At 38.1% G+C, this 13,028-nt stretch overlaps 1 protein-coding gene across 4 annotated transcripts in view; it reads right to left on the bottom strand.

The window, feature by feature from the left end:
- LOC148947702 (ileal sodium/bile acid cotransporter-like) overlaps nucleotides 1–13,028 on the bottom strand; it is a 75,975-nt gene that overhangs the window by 37,261 nt on the left and 25,686 nt on the right. The window contains exon 1 of one of the 4 annotated variants that reach the window (XM_089095377.1): nucleotides 8,092–8,191. The exons of 1 other annotated variant lie outside the window; for it this stretch is intronic. The gene's annotated coding sequence lies outside the window, so the exon portion shown is untranslated. Of the gene's footprint in view, nucleotides 1–1,193; nucleotides 1,226–8,091; nucleotides 8,192–13,028 lie in introns of those variants that run through there. 2 more of the 4 variants (XM_089095378.1, XM_089095379.1) reach the window with 2 other exon arrangements.

Below are 13,028 nucleotides of genomic sequence, written 5' to 3'. Positions count from 1 at the left end.
TTGTTTCCTAGCATCAGAGCTTTAAAATAAAATGTCTATGATATGCTAAATAGTGCACAGTGGGATATAGGCTGGTAATTTTTTGTTATTCATATTATTGACTTACATATGAAGTAAACATACCACTTGATGCCTTTTTTATGCTCTTTCTATACAATGTAATCATTTTTGTCAGAAATCAATTTTACCCCCCACCCCTATATATACCAATTCAGGGTATATATATGCACATTAGGGGGATGGGGTTAAAGTTTAAACTTACCTCTCATTTACATCAGAAATGAAATTTACCCCCACCCCCCCTAATGTAGAAATATATACCCTGAATTGGCATATACAGGGGTGGGGGTAAAATTCATGGTACTCATGCATTAGGCTAGATTGTTACTTTTATATATTGTGCAAGGAAACCAGTCACAAAACACCTGCCAGACAGGTTAACTGCAACAGACCACTATAGACAAATACAATACAAAGCATGATTTTCATTGCATTATGATATTTAAACTGTTTTTTTTTTTGGGAGGGGGGCTTTAGGGGGAAGGGTACCTAGGTTAGGATAGGTATTTAATATATTCTATGCTTTACCCCCCCCCCCCCTAAATGTGTAAACATGTAGCCCACAGTTGTTTATAAACTATTACATATTCATCCTATTTTATTTTATTTCATTAGCCAAACTTGACTTCTTTAGCAGTATATAGAAGTGATCATCTAGGCCTAGGCTATTGTGTAAGTACCAAATTCATTTCTGACAAAAATGATTATTATATCTGGAGAGCATAAAAAAAGACATTGAGTGGTATTTTTACTTTATTTGTAAGTCAATAATATGAATAATGAAAAATTTACCTATAGCCTAGGCCAACCTGAAAAACTAAGACACAATCCATCCTTATCCTCTAACACTGGCAAAATAAATTAAAAATTTAGTGGTCATTTTTCTTACTCTTTTTTTGCATAAATTCAAAAATCAATAACAGTTACAGAGACAATAACCTAAACATCAATTTTAATGCAGGCATAGCTTATCAAAACTGTTTAAATTCAAAATGAGGGCCAGAGACCACTAAAAAGAAATAAAGGATGGTGATTATTTCCCCAATTGAGCCTGGGCTTACCCAGGCTCAATCCGAAAAATCATACACCTCAATCTTAATGAAACGCAATGACAAAATTAGACCTAGGCCTACATTACGTTTGAAGGGTTAAAATTTGGCTTATGTTGCCGATTTAAAATTTTTGCGAATAGATTTGTAAGTGCAAAGATGGCAGTATATTTCAGGCAATCACTGTCCATTCCACAAAACCCAATTTGGCAGTTGAGATCAATGGTGACTTTCAATCAGAAGAAAATGTTGACGTAACTTGTCTTAAAATTAAATACGGGCTTAATATTCTAGACTGAAAACTGTTAAGCTTCTATTGAAGAAAACATGTTTAACCATATCATATACTATTGTCTACTATAGAAGCACAGAAAATATAAAATAAGAGAATTAAATTAAAGAGGTTGTTCATGTTTAAAAGAGTTCCCCAAAGAAATAAATTTTATAAAAAACAAATAAACTATTCAATTTTTGCTAAAATGTCACCGAATTTGTTCAATTTTGCTCGTAACATTTATGGTTTCTTCTGAAAAAGTACTGACTAAGTTAGAATTACTATAATAGGCATTTTGTTTTTCTTGCACTCTCATCTCTCTTTTCTTTTCAGTTGTTCTCTAGGTCACGGGTGTACACCAGTCATATAAGCAGGAGATGTGTCATGTCGGGACTGGGGACTTAAAGCAAACTTTGGTCGTTTTCGCCAAAAAAAGAGTTGAGACACCAAAACTTTGGTTATTTTCTTCGCAATCGATTAAACGCTGTAGTTGTCAAGCTTTTAAAATGGTAGGTTTCATTAGAGTAGCACCGTTTTTGCAGAAGATCAACTTTATTATTTCTTTGTCGACACCCATCAATGTTGTCACTTTCAAAAATGCACCAAGTATAGAAGTTAATTATATGCCAGACAGTTGAACACATTTTAATTGCTTGGGATCGTTACATGCACCAAAGAGGACCTATAGAATAATTCTTTAAGGAACAAAAGGAAAATCTTTCAGGGAGTCTTCTTTTGGGTGGTTTCTCCAGTGATGAACTGAATACGACAGTTACACGCTTTGAGGTGCAATTCTTTTAAAAAATTGAATATGATAAGAGGATATAATTAAAGATTTTAAAGAATAATTTAATTTCCAGCTTAGCAAGTGAATATTAGAAGACTATAGAGAGGGAACCTAAGTGACGGAGGGGGTCTAAAACCCGTCTCTTAATCATCATCTAATGAGGTGCCCCTTTAACCCACAACACAAAAGCTAACAGCATCTCTGTTGTTATTTTAAAAATGCAGTATGTGCACAATAAAACTACTTTGATTTTCCTTCAAACATAGCACCCACTATTTGTTTCTTCGATGTAAGAATTTTTTTTTTAGCCTAACCCTCACATTATCCCAGAAGCTTTTTGGTAATAATTACAAACGAATAAATGCACACCAATTTGCACAAGCCAGTGACCCTTTACCCCAATAATGAACGTCCTCTATGATTTTCGACTACAAGTGATTCTCCGTAATAGAGACGGAATAGAATCTTTCTTATCCCCAAATGCATATCTGAGGACGAAACATGCTTATTTTAAGCCAGAAACAGACAGTTAGCACAAGCATCAAAGGCATGCATCTGAAGTTAGACAAGCTTAACGATTCTTGCTTACACGTCACTCATTATTATAGAGTACAATCTGCAAACTAGGAAACTTTGAAACCTACTAGTGTCTAAGTTATAAAATTCAGCGATCTAAAATTGCTTAGACAAAGTTCACTTGCCTGTAAGTGCTTGCCTTTCAAGGTTAAAGCAAAACCATATAAGTTTGTGCGGAAGGTAAGTGGGGCTCTTAATTTGCACACGGCTATCAAAATCCATCCTCTCAGTTTTCTTAGCTCAAATACTTCACCAATAAGCATCAACCAGATCTAAGCGCTTTCATGTACAGGGCAGAGAAAGGCTGTACACCTCTGAAAATCTCCATTCTCAGTTTAATGGGTCCCAAGTACTTACCCCAAAAGTTCGAGAGAATTAGTGAGAAAAAACGGCCAATATATTTGTGGGAAGCTCAGTAAAAAAAGGGTAGTTAGGTAAGAACCTAGGGTCCACTTTGTGGCTCTAATTATACCGATTAAAACACTTGTACAATTCCAGTCCAAACAATGAGCAACATACCTACTTCTTTGCTAAAATTCTGGTCTTGGGAAGGGCTAAGGAAATCTGGCCCCTTTTGTCCTAAAATCATACAGACTAAAAATCCTTGCGAGACGCCGACTGATGGAAGGTGCTAGCTTTTCCGATTTGTACCACAATAATGAAAATCTTAAAACCTTAAAATTTTCAAGATAGGTACAAAAAAACTGATGTTCCACATTTTTATCTGATCAGGAAATACCGCTGAATATTGTCAAACAGTTTGTGGTAACGAAGTGTAAGTAAGGAGCGACTCGGCTCAATAGTAACCGAAACTCTAAAAAACTGAATTTGATATCAATTGATACATCAAAAGATTCAGCTTATTATGATGATTTCTAATATATAACATTCATCAGGTTTAGTGTTACCCATCAAAAATTACGAGCCTGAGAAAGTTTACCTGATTTTTGACAAAGGGGAGAAACATCCCCCTCCCCCCCCCCCAAAAAAAACAACAACAAGGAATCCTGATGAAAATCACACCATCAGATTCAGCGTATCAAAGAAGCCTACAGCAGAAATTTCAAGCTCCTATATACAAAAATGGAATTTTGCAATTTTCGCCAGAAGAAAGATGAAGGATGCGTGTTAATTTTTTTTTCCCCGGGGATGATCGTATCAAATTAATAGCCAAAAAAGATCGAAAGAGGGTGCATTCGAACGGAAATTAAAAGTTCTAATGTCCTTTTTTAGTGACAAAAAAGAGTGGAAAACAACTAGCCCCCTCAGATGCCCCTTTTTTCTCCGAAGGCGTCAGATCAAAATCTTGAGATCGTCATTTTGTCCAGCATAGTTGAAAGATCCAATAAATATGCCTTTAGGGGTAACATGATCCCACAGCCCTTGGGGAGAGGCCTACAAGTTATGAAATTTGTCCATTGTTTAAATATAGTGTTTGTTATTTGGAAGTATACAGACGGAGTATTTTGTACTTGGGGAGTATTTCCATAGGAAGAATTTTCCATGGGGAGGAAAGTTTTCAGGGGTGACACTTCCAGGGGAAATTTTGCACTGTGGGCATTTGAAAGAATTCCAATACGAAATTATTCTTATTTGTCTTACTTTCTGTTTGCCAACTCAATTTTACATATGGAGATGTTCCGGGAGAATTGTCTAGGGGCTATTGTCAGCGTGTTTGGATTTCCGGGAACAAATTTCCATGGAAGGGGGATTTCTGAAGCGATCAGGAAAACGCTTAGAAATTAAAGTCTTTCAAATGAAAAGTCTGTTAAGGAGAATATTTCAGGCTGAATTGTCCGCAAGATATTTAAAAGGGGGATTTTCAGCGCGGATGGAACTGTCCGGACGGAATTTTATGTGAGGGGGGGGGGTGAATTTTACGGGAAGGAAATTTCCACAGAAGAGTCTTCCGTGAGGGAAGGGAAGTTTTCATGGAGGGTGAGAAAGATTTAGCCTACCGATATTATTTGAAAAATGATCAAAACTAAATAAAAAAGTATTTTTTTTTAACTGAACATAATGAGCAACATTAAACTCAAAACGAACAGAAATTGATCCGTATATGAAGGGGCTGCCCCCCACCTCAATACCTTGCTCTCTACGCCAAAAAGTTTGTGTATCTGTCTGTCCCAATTTTTTAAAAACGGCTCCTGAAACACAAGGGCTGTTTCATTGGGATAGAAAGCTTTTTTAAAAGTGCTAAAAATTTTACCGTAAAGAGCAAATTATTGAGGTGGAGGGGCAACCTCTTTATATACGGATTAATTTCTGTCCGTTTTGAGTTTAATGTTGCTCCTTATGTTCAGTTAAGAAAAATATATATTTTTTTTAATTTAATTGCTTAAAAGAATGGATACTCTTCTATTAAACGGACTCTTTTACAAACGGCAATGCATACCAGTCATGAAATAGGCTGAGATGTGTGATGAAAATAGGTTTACAATGCCTTCTGGGATACAAACAAAGACAAGAACTGTATTTAAATTGTTGTTTTTTGGGGTTTAGGGGGGGAGGTACGTAGGTTAGGTTACGTATTTAATATATGGTATGCTTTGCCCCCCCCCTAATGTGCAAATACTTAGTCAAAATTTGTTTCTAAACTATTATATATTCATCCTATTTTATTTTATTTCATTAGCATTAACCAAACTAGCACTATATGAAAGAGTCCGTTTAATAGAAGAGTACAAAGAATGACATTTGTCTTAGTTCGAAAGTGAATTTTCTTGCTACAGACAAAAAAAAAAAAGAAAAAAAAAATTAGTATTATGAAAGGAGCAAAGGGCAGGCTCCAATTTCTTGTCATTGAGAGAAGAATGAAAGCTTAGGAAACACATGTGAATAACATCCCTCTGCCACAGTCCTAAGCGTAGCAAATTAAATCACAAATTCAAACCAACTTACAAATAGACATTGCAATTTAACTTTCTACTCAAAGCCAGGAACAGGGCTTGAAGAAATAGAGGCCTGGCAGAGCAAATCCTTAGAGAGTCAAGGACAAGCAAAAAACCCCTTTTTCGGCCTCAGGCAAGAATTATCCGTGCTTTCCAAAATATAATGGAATGTTCATCAATTCTGTCTTAGGTCCATACTTCCCGTAAAATCTACAGAAGCTAATTTCTTAGCACTTTCTCAATAAACCGGAATACCCACCTCAGATTCAGGATAATTTGAAAAATGTCACTTTTTCCAGTCACTGGAAAACAAAAATTAAGTCATATTCTGTTAAACTGAATTTGTTCATGCTATGCAATATAATGTTCAGGGTTAAACTAAACATGAGTCCGACTACCACCATATAGCCGCCCATGTTTACAGCAAAGTTTGGACTTTCTACAATAATGCTTCGAGAGGAAAGGCTCCTTTACGATTAAAAAATAAACAAATAAAAGGTACTTGTGCATTAACCAGTACACACTTGAGAATTTTGATCTGCAAGATCATACAATGACCGGTTTATAGCTGTCTGTACACGGAGACAATTAGCGTAGGCTCAGTTGAAATCTGCGTTGTAGGTATATTTTTATTAAATTTTAATATATAGAGAAGATATTTTGGATAGGTTAGGTTATGTTAGGTTAGGTATTTAATATAATGTGTTCTGGGCTACCCACACTCCAATGCAAACACATTATATCGCCAACACTCAAGAAATAATTTTGTAACTAAAGTATTGCATTTTCATCATATTTTGGTATATTTCATAAGGATTAACCTAACTTCACTTCTCGATTTTGTACTGGCTAATACACAAGTGCCATATAAAGCTCTGATAAAATGAGGGAATCAAGCCTGCTCTTTACACTTCAATGCAGCTATTTATACCCTTACTTTGGTAACCTATTTACAAAGTAATGTTTCCTGTTAAAAATTGTCATTTCCATAATAAGAGGAGAACTATTACCCTGTAGCCTCCCATGTTGCTCGTTTAATCTGAATATATCCCTCCAAATAAAGGAAGGTTAGATGCCCCTCCACACTCATTTTAAATCCCTCTATACTCTTAGAAAGCTAGAAAATTTTGACTTAAAAACTTGGTTTTAGACATCTTGGGTACCCCCTCCCAGGCACGTACGCAGGAGTTTGTTTCGGGGGGGCCAATTTGTTTCGGGGGGGGGGGAAATCCTTCAAACCCATTATTCTGTGAGAAAAATCAGAAAATTATGGGAAAATGAAAAAAATCGTGAGATTTCGGGGGGGGGGCGGGGGCGGGCCCGAGCCCCCCCCTGCGTACGTCCCTGTCCCCTCCACTTAAAAAATTCGCGAACCTTCACCAATGGCTGAGCCGCAACAATCCGATGATCTATAATTGTTAGTTTTATTGGAGAATCAGATTACATAATAACGGTTGTCTTTTTATTTATGTCATATACGGTAAAGTAAGGTAAAATACGGCATTGGAGTTTACAGTACCTGTCGCTACCGGCGGTGCTGATCTCCGTTTCACAGCCCTTCAGCCAGGAAATGCAATGGTGGGTTGGGGGTCAGCCATCCTGTGCTTTCGCACACCTTTCCTGTTTACCTTCCCCAGATTTCTCCATACGTGCCACTGAAGTATGGAATCCGAGATTGGGAGCTTAATATAAATCCATGTCGATAGGCTATTTCTAAGCTGATTGGCAATTTCTTAATTCCCCCCCCCCCTCCCATAGCGTTTTGGTCTTCATCGATATCAGAAAAACTAAGGCAGCGGATGCTAGTACAAACGCTTGTCCATTGAAAAATAACTCATTTAACCCTTTTTTGAAGTTGTATAGGCCTCTTCTAGGCCCAGGCCTATGTACTATCAGCCATACGCGTGTCGTGGGAACAATTTCAGTGCACTAGGTGGGAACTAACGATGGTGTGTGGACACTAACTTTAAAAAAAGAGGAAGTTATAGCATTTGATTCCTCGCATTTTGATTCCTCGCATCCTTTCGTCTCTTTATATCGGAAATGAATTTCAGCCCCCCCCCCCTATATATGCCAATTCAGGGTTAGGTTGTAGAAATATATACCCTGAATTGGCATATACAGCGGGAGGGGGCCTGAAATTCATTTCCGATAGAAATGATTACTATATTCGTAATCAGCATAAAAAAAGGCATCGAGTGGTATATTCACTTTATGCGTAAGTCAATAATATGATTTGGTAGAACTTTACCGAACAAACAAATATGTCTTTTGGAAAAAAAAACAATGAACTTAAACTCTTAGAAATATCTGTGACTACGAACTGTGAAATCTTTATAGTTTACTTACGTAACAGTGTTAAACCTTTTTTCGGCTATTTAAGAAACTTTTGCTTGCGATTTTCCAACTTCAACTATGTTCTTAGTTTTAAAAGAATCAAAGACAACTTACAATTATCTAATACAATCAACCTTTTCTTAATCAATTTTTCCTGACACCTGATTTCAATGTCTACGTCAAGCGCGAAAAAAATACTAGATCCTAAGGCTAGCTCGGTTTCTGAATGAGAGAAAATTAAACTCCGGGCCATGATGTAACCTTGGTACGAAACATGCGCGAGAAGCTAATTGCAAGTCCGGTAAAGAGTTTCTTTTTTTAAGCCATTTCGATGCATATTGCTTGCCTTATTCCTCATCTTACCGATACAGAATGTGATTGGTAAAACTGGGAATCTGGTAAAATTTGGACCTTTGTATCTAGGGTTGCCACGGGTGATTTTCGTGACACTTTTTTTTTAAAGTGGCACTTTTCGGGACACGTGACTATATTGTGACACTTTTTGGCAAAAGTGGCTTTTTTTTCAAAGTAGTACTTTTTTACCAAAAAGAATTTTTTCAAAAAAAAAAACGGAAGGAAAACCGTCAATGTAATAGCATCGATATCCTTTTTTCTTTCATTTTTCCATCTTTCTGTTTTCAGATTAAAAACGCTCTATTGCTACGTTTATGCTCCTTCATATTAATCATGAATCTTATGCTTCATCTTCATTACATTAATCATAAATAATAGCCATTTTGGAAACCTGTTGATTAATCCCCACTAAAAAAGGAATTGTACGCGCTTCCTCCTTTTAGCTATTTCCCGTTCACGAGGTTTTGAGTGTAATAAGTCATAATGTCCTTATGTTTTGTCTTCCATGTACCTCAGCAGAAGGATATTCTAAAGTTTTTGCCAAATAAATTATTTGAAAGAGTTAGTGTCTGATCGACTATTACTTGTATCAGAGGCAACGCTGTAGCGTTGCCTATAGTAAAGGCCATACGGCTCCAATTTTTTTATTATTATTATTTTTTTTCCCAGAGGTACTTCATACGGAAGGGGTTGTCGTAGAAACTTCAAAGGGGGCTCATTCGATTGAAAATCGAGATTTCTAGTGCCCTTTTTAATAGTCGAAAATGATTGGAGGGCAAATAGCCCCCCCCTACACCCATCATTCCCCCAAACACATCCAATCAAAAATTTGAGATAACCATTTTGTTCAGCGTAGCTGATTTCCACATAGAAAATATATTTTTGAGGAGGACACTCCCCCAAAACCCTCAGGGCAAGGGTTTTAAGTTATGCCCTGGGGGAATATAAGGTTTTTATAGTAGGCGTTATCGTAGAAACTTCAAAACAGGCTCAATCGATTGGAAATTAAAGGGCTAGTTCCCTTTTTAATGATCGAAAGTGATTGGAGTGTAACTAGCCCCCCTCCCCCCCCCACGCCCATAATCTCCCCAAACACATCCAATCAAATTTTGAGATAGCTCTTTTGTTCAGCGTAGTTGATTTCCAAATAGAAAATATATTTTTGAGGAGAACATTCCCCAACAACCCTCAGGGTAAGGGTTTTAAGTTATGCCCTTGGGGCATATAAGGTTTTTTATAGAGGGCGTTGTCGTAGAAACTTCAAAACAGGCTCATTCGATTGGAAATTCAAGGGCTAGTGCTCTTTTTAATAGTCAAAAATGATTGGTGGGCAACTACCCCCCCCCCCCGCACATCATTCCCCCAAACACATCCAATAAAAATTTTGAGATAGCCATTTTGTTCAGCGTATTTGATTTCCAAATAGAAAATATATTTTTGAGGGGGAAACTCCCCCACAACCCTCAGGGCAAGGGTTTTAAGTTATGCCCTGGGGGCATATAAGGTTTTTATAGAAGGCGTTGTCGCACAAACTTCAAAACAGGCTCAGTCAATTGGAAATTAATGGGCTAGTGCCCTTTTTAATAGTCGAAAGTGATTAGAGTGTAACTAGCCCCCCTTCCCCCCCACGCCCATCATTTCCCCAAACACATCCAATCATAATTTTGAGATAGCTATTTTGTTAAGCGTAGTTTATTTCCAGATAGAAATTATGTTTTTGAGGAGGACAATCCCACACAACCCTTAGGGCAAGGGTTGTAAGTTATGCCCTAGGGGCATATAAGGTTTTTTATAGAGGGCGTTGTTGAGAAACTTCAAAAAGGCTCATTCGATTGGAAATTCAAAGGGCTAGTGCCCTTTTTAATTGTAAAAAATTATTGGAGGGCAACTAACCCCCCCCCCCCCGCCCATGATTCCCCCAAACACATCCAATCAAAATTTTGAGATAGCCATTTTGTTCAGCGTAGTTGATTTCCGGATAAAAAGTATATTTTTGAGGAGGAAACTCCCCCACAACCCTCAGGGCAAGGGTTTTAAGCTATATTCCCTGGGGGCATATAAGGTTTTTATAGAAGTCGTTGTCGTAGAAACTTTAAAACATGCTCGTGCGGTTAGAAATTAAAAGGCTAGTGCCCTTTTTAATAGTCGAAAGTGATTGGAGTGTAACTAGCCCCCTTCCCCCCTCGCCTATCATTTCCCCAAACACATCCAATCAAAATTTTCAGATAGCCATTTTGTTCAGCGGGGTTGATTTCCAGATAGAAAGTATATTTTTGGGGATGATACTCCCCCACAACCCTCAGGGCAAGGGTTTTAAGTTGGGCCATTGGGGCATATAAGGATTTTATAGAAGTTGTTCTTTCAGAACTTCAACAAATGTTCAATCGATTTGACATTAAAGGGCTACCGCTCTTTTTAATAGTAGACCTTGATTGTTGGGCAACTCGCCCCCCCCCCCTGACGCCCAGCATTTCCCCAAACACATACAATCGAAATTCTGAGATAGCCATTTTGTTCAGCATAGTTGATTTCCAGATAGAAAATATGTTTTTGAGGAGGATACTCCCCCAGAACCTTCAGGACAAGGGTTTTAAGGGATGCCCTGGGGGCATATAAGGTTTTTATAGAAGGCGTTGTCGTAGAAACTTCAGAAAAGGCTCATTCGATTGTAAATTCAAAGTGATAATGCCCTTTTTAATTGTCAAAAGTGATTGGAGGGCAACTAGCCCTGGGGGCCTATAAGGTTTTTATAGAAGGCATTGTCGTAGAAACTTTAAAACATGCTCGTGCGATTGGAAATTAAACAGCTAGTGCCCTTTTTAACTGTCAACAGTGATTGTAACTAGCGAGTGGAGCTGACCCCCTTCCCCCCACGCCCAACAGGACCCCAAAACACATCCAAATCAAAATTTTGATATAGCTAGTTTGTTCAGCGCAGTTGATTTTTCAGATAGAACATATATTTTTGAGGAGGACACTCCCCCAAAACCCTCCGGGCAAGGGTTTTAAGATAAGCCCTGGGGGGCATATAAAGTTTCTATAAAAGGCGTTGTCGTAAAAACTTCAAAACAAGCTCATTCGACTGAAAATTCAAAGGGCTAGGGCCCTTTTTAATAGTCGAAAGTGATTGGAGTGCAACTAGCCCCCCATGACGCCCATCATTTCCCCAAACACATTCAATCAAAATTTTGAGATAGCCATTTTGTCCAGCGTAGTTGATTTCCAGATAGAAAATATGTTTTTGAGGAGGAAACTCCCCCACAACCTTCAGGGCAAGGGTTTTAAGGGATGCTCTGGGGGCATATAAGGTTTTTATAGAAGGCGTTGTCGTAGAAACTTCAAAAAAGGCTCATTCGATTGGAAATTCAAAGGGCTATTGCCCTTTTTAATAGTCAAAAGTGATTGGAGAACAACTAGCCCCCTCCCCACCACGCCCATCATTTCCCAAAATACATCCAATCGAAATTTTGAGATAGCCATTTTGTTCAGCGTAGTTGATTTTTAGATAGAAAACATGTTTTTGAGGAGGACAATCCCCCACAACCCTCAGAGCAAGGGTTTTAAATTATGCCCTGGGGGCATATAAGGTTTTTTATAGAAGGCGTTGTCGAAGAAACTTCAAAACAGGCTCATTCGAATGGAAATTAAAGGGCTTGTACCCTTTTTAATATTAGAAAATGATTGAAGGGCAACTCGCCACTCCCCACACCCATCATTCCCCCAAACACAACCAATCGAAATTTTGAGATAGCCATTTTGTTCAGCGTTGTTGATTTCCAGATAGAAAATATACTTTTCAGGAGGATACTCCCCCACAACCCTCAGGACAAGGGTTTTAAGTTATGCCCTGGGGGCATAAAAGGTTTTTATAGAAGGCGTTGTCGTAGAAACTTCAAAACAGGCTCATTCGATTGGAAATTAAACGGTTAGTACCCTTTTTAATAGTCGAAAATGATTGGAGTGCAACTAGCCCCCCCCTGACGCCCATCATTTCCCCAAACACATTCAATCAAAATTTTGAGATAGCCATTTTGTTCAGCGTAGTTGATTTCCAGATAGAAAACATGTTTTTGAGGAGGATACTCCCCAGAACCTTCAGGGCAAGGGTTTTAAGGGATGCTCTGGGGGCATATAAGGTTTTTATAGAAGGCATTGTCGTAGAAACTTCAAAAAAGGCTCATTCGATTGGAAATTCAAAGGGATAATGCCCTTTTTAATAGTCTAAAGTGATTGGAGGGCAACTACCCCCCCCCCCCCTCCCACCACACCCATCATTCCCCCAAACACATCCAATCAAAATTTTGAGATAGCCATTTTGTTCAGCGTAGTTGATTTTCAGATAGAAAACATATTTTTGAGGAGGACAATCCCCCACAACCCTCAGGGCAAGGGTTTTAAGTTATGCCCTGGGGGCAAATAAGGTTTTTTATAGAAGGCGTTGTCGTAGAAACTTCAAAACAGACTCATTCGATTGCAAATTAAAGGGCTAGTGCCCTTTGTAATAGTCAAAAATGATTGGAGGGCAACTAGCCCCCCCCCCCAAACCCATCATTCCCCCAAACACATCCAGTCAAAATTTTGAGATAGCCATTTTGTTCAGCGTAGTTGATTTGCAGATAGAAAATATATTTTTGAGGAGGATACTCCCCCACAACCCTCAGGACAAGGGTTTTAAGTTATGCCGTGGGGGCATAAAA

This window comes from Artemia sp. Qi Xiang Cuo, chromosome 10 (genome assembly GCF_049724085.1).
Source record: "Artemia sp. Qi Xiang Cuo chromosome 10, ASM4972408v1, whole genome shotgun sequence".
NCBI lineage: Eukaryota > Metazoa > Arthropoda > Branchiopoda > Anostraca > Artemiidae > Artemia > Artemia sp. Qi Xiang Cuo.
The sequence above is the reverse complement of the archived record's forward strand: the minus strand, read 5'-3'. Positions and strand labels throughout refer to the sequence as shown.